At 39.7% G+C, this 4142-nt stretch overlaps 1 non-coding gene across 1 annotated transcript; it reads right to left on the reverse strand.

Annotated features, from left to right (window-relative positions):
• Positions 1 to 3122: 3122 nt before the first annotated feature.
• On the reverse strand, positions 3123 to 3228 carry LOC114231298 (U6 spliceosomal RNA). The gene has a single exon (XR_003617253.2). It is a non-coding gene; the product is annotated as a U6 spliceosomal RNA (small nuclear RNA).
• Between the last annotated feature and the right edge of the window lie 914 nt (positions 3229 to 4142).

Genomic DNA, 4142 nt, shown 5'->3' on the forward strand with positions numbered 1-4142 from the left:
CCATGATCTCCTGGTTCATAGGTTGATGCTCAACCACTGAGCCATGCCGGCCGTGCTCTCTTGTATGTTTTGTAATTTTTTTCTAGAGAGTTCATCTTTAGAGGTACGTGTTTATTTTCTGAGAGGATCCCATGGGAATGTGTTGGGTCACGTTCCTTAGAACAGACTCTTGAGATGAGGGTTCAGTGGTAGTGCTTATTAAGGAAGTGTTCCAGGGAAACTGGCAAAGGGTTGGGGGAAATAGGACAGAGAAGAGGAGAAATCCAAACGCAGGTATGATCTCAGGCAAAGTCCCACAGAAAATGATGTCAGGCTGATCCTGCAGGGGACTCTGGAGTTTAAAAGTTCTGCCACAGAGTTATAACTGAGGCTAGGGAGCTAGGTGAGTACGGGGATGTGTTTGGAGAGCAGTTTCCTGAAAAAAGAGACCCAATAGGTGCTGGATAGGAAAGCATGCCAAAGAGGGGACTCCCCTCCCAAGAAACAGTAAAAATAGATCCAGGAATCTGGGTGAAGCACTGACACTGACATTATCCACTACAATCTCTGCAGGACAATTTTGCATTCAACTCTGCCAGGTACTTAAGTGTGTAACTGGCTGAAGACCAACATTTATGTTTGGTTCTCAGTTTAGGGATTCTCTGATACCATGTGGCTTTCTATTCTGAAAAGCTGCAGGCCAAAGGAGTTGGTTTCTCTTTTAACAATTGTTTTCACCCAAAGTACAAGCCAGGATGAGCTTGCATGTCGGCCCCCTAGGCTCTTGAGCCATTTTTTTTTTTTCCTTCTTAGTTCTCTTTACATTTTGGGAACAATTTCTCCACAAAAGGCGTTTAAGCAAGATTTCAATTCCAAACCCTAATCTCCTGCCCCGTGCAAGGATTAAAATCCAATCCAGGTATTACCTGATCAAATTATCTCTCCTCATTACTCCCATAGCACCTTGTATAGTTGCACATGTTTACACCCAAGTCTGTTTAAAGATTTGAGGCTGTGTCTGCGAAAGAGCTCTTCTCACTCCTATTTTGGTGTTCTGCTTATGTAATCCTTCAGTTTTGGATCTTCTGTCTCTTCTCTCTTTTAGATGAGTTTTGTGTAGGAAGAACTTCAAATTTGAACTGAAAGTAAGATCGCTGTATTTCCAGTCTCAGTTTGGACCCGAGTGGTGGAGAAAAGCTGGAGAGAGAAAACAGAGAAAGCTGTGACATCTAAGAGTTCCAGGAACTGAAGTGTGGAAAAGTTGATATCCTCAAGAGTGATAAACAGGAAGGACGTGTCACCACTCTAACCAGAAGAGGAGGTGAGCATACTTCTGTGCTCTATGTCCTACAAATGTATCTTATTTCTGTAGCATGAAAAGAATTGGTAGGAAATTATCTCTTTTAAACTATTTTCTTTTCTTTTTAAAAAATATATTTTTATTGATTTCAGAGAGGAAGGGAGAGGGAGAGAGATGGAAACATCAATGACGAGAGAGAATCATTAATCGGCTGCCTCCTGCATATCCCCTATTGGGGATTGAGCCCGCAACCTGGGCATGACTTAAATCTAACTTAGGACTTTTCAGTCTGCAGGCCGACGCTCTAAGTGGCAAGGGCTCTTTTAAACTATTTTCTTAGAAAATAGTATGAGGTTTCCAAGAGAGTTGGAGAAGCAACTGAAATGCAACTTTTCTCAGTTTTCCTTCTATCCCCCAAACTGAAAATGCTTAATGTATGACAGGAGCTAAGAGTAAAGTCTGGAGTTCTGATTTATTTCTATAGTGCTCTCTGAAAAGTACTGACACAGTACTGCCCTCCTAACATGTCTGATAAGGTAACAGCCCAAATCAAGCTGGATAGGAAGCATTTAAGCTTCCAGCAAAGAAAGCTTTTAACAAATGATTCAAATGCAAACTGTAGGACTGATACTGACTCTTCAAGCTACAGTTCCAAAGTATGAAGTATTATTTTATCTTTATCAAATGCAAGTATTTGTACTGAAAACAGAGGTTGATGTTAGTGTTATAGGAAGAAAAATAAATAGAAAATTCAAGACTATTTATGAGGATTGTTATATGCCAACTCTGCCCAGTTTGGCCAGTAGGCTTGTAATAATAATGGTCATATTCAAGTTCTTACAGAGATTGTGCTATAAAAATGATCAACTAGTCAGTTTCTTTCTCATATTAGTTGCCCATTCCCTAGGAATTGGAGAAAACTAGGATAGAAGAATGTGGCAAGCTAGGATAGAAGAATATCTGCTTAATTCTGAGAGTGGGCCGCACAGCAGGGTCTGTTTGGCTATGAAGAAAGAATTTTTCCTAAGGGAGGAGAAGATAGAAGTACAGAAGTCAAGCCCAGTATGTTATTGTTAGAAGGAAGTGTGTTTGCATTTGCCACTTAGATTATAAGTCAGCCTGGCTATCCTTAGCCTGAAAGCAAAGGGCCTGCAATGAAAAATAAGCAGTGCCCTGGCTGGTGTGGTTCAGTAAGTTCATGTGTCATTCCATGCACAGAGAAGTTGCCGGTTTGATTCCCAGTCAGGGCACATGCCAGGGCTGAGGGCTCTCTCTCCAGTAGGGGGTGTGCAGGAGGCAGCCAATCAATGTTTCTCTTTCATCAATGTTTCTCTCTCTCCTTCTCCCTTCAATAAAAACATATTTTAAAAAAAGAAAGAAAAAGAAACAAGATCTCAAGAGACACTGAGTCCTCCTGAAAGTGGTGGCATTGGTGACACATGGACAGAATCTTAGCCATGTTGTTCACAGCTGCATTGCTGGTATCGGGTAATGATAAAGCACTTGCTTCAGTGCCTTCTATTTTCCAGATATAACACACCAGAACCTCTGACTAGAGATGAGAATCCTCAGTCTTGAGCTGCTTGACATCACCACTGGTCCTGCCTATAAGGAAGTGTCTGGACAGTTGCATTGCCAATGGGTAACAATGGCATAGCTACCACCCTGAACTTAGGTGCATATAGACACAATGTCTCAGTGATCTGGATCAGGAGATAAGAAAAACTGTAAGCTCCCCCATGGTAGTCAACAGAATGCTATTAGAACTTATGGGAGATGCTTGATTTTCTTAAAATTATTTGGGAAGAGCTGGGTATTATATTTGTGTGTTATATTTAAAAAGAACTACGTGGAATGCTTCACAAATTTCTTTGTCATCCTTGTGCGGGGCCATGTTCATCTTCTCTATATTGTTCCAATTTTAGTATATGTGCTGCTGAAGCAAGCACTGGGGGTTATATTTTTTTGAGGAGTAAGCCAACAACTTGTCCCTCACAAACACATACTTCAAACAATTGAACAGATGATTGTATACATGGACATAACCAGATGGCCAATATAGAAATCAAATAGACTATATAATTGGAAGCAGGAGATGGAGAAACTGTATTCTCTGTGCCAAAGTAAGACCAGGAGCAGATTGTGGTACTGACCACGGATTGCTAATATCAAACATGAGAGTAAAACTGAAAAACACTAAAAGAATCATAGTGCCAAAATATAACGTAATGACATTCCTGATGGATTTGGAGTTCACATAAAACACAGATTTGCACTGTTAAATTTAATTGACCAAGAACCAGCAGATCTGTGGACTGAGACTTCAAATATTATTTGGGAAGAATGAAAAAATGACAATGATGGATGTGAAAAGGAAAGGAAAATTGAGATGGAAGACAGCAGAAACACTGAAAATTGTTAAAGACAGGTGAGAGGCAAAAGTAGGGGTTAGAATCCTGAACACAGTTTTTCAATGACTATCATGTAGAGATAAATAGAACTATTATAATAGTCAATGCAAGGAGATAGAAGAAAATAATAAAAAAGAGAAAAACAATAGATTTCTACCAGAAGATTAAAAAGTAAAAGGGAAATTCAAACCTAGACTAGGAATGCTGAACAACCAACAAGAAAGCACATTACCTGAACAGGAGAAAATAAAGGGAAGGTATAAACAGTATACTGAAAATCTATACCAAAGCAACAAAAGGATGGCCAGTACCTTTGAAGAAGATTCCTATGAGGAAGAATGGTAATTCTAGAAAGTGAAGTGAAAACTTCCCTGAAAGTATTGGGAAGGAATAAATTGCCAGGGATAGATCAGATACTAATATAGTTATTTCAAGCCACAGAAACTGAATCT

This window comes from Eptesicus fuscus, chromosome 7, assembly GCF_027574615.1.
Source record: "Eptesicus fuscus isolate TK198812 chromosome 7, DD_ASM_mEF_20220401, whole genome shotgun sequence".
Classification (NCBI taxonomy): Eukaryota; Metazoa; Chordata; class Mammalia; order Chiroptera; family Vespertilionidae; genus Eptesicus; species Eptesicus fuscus.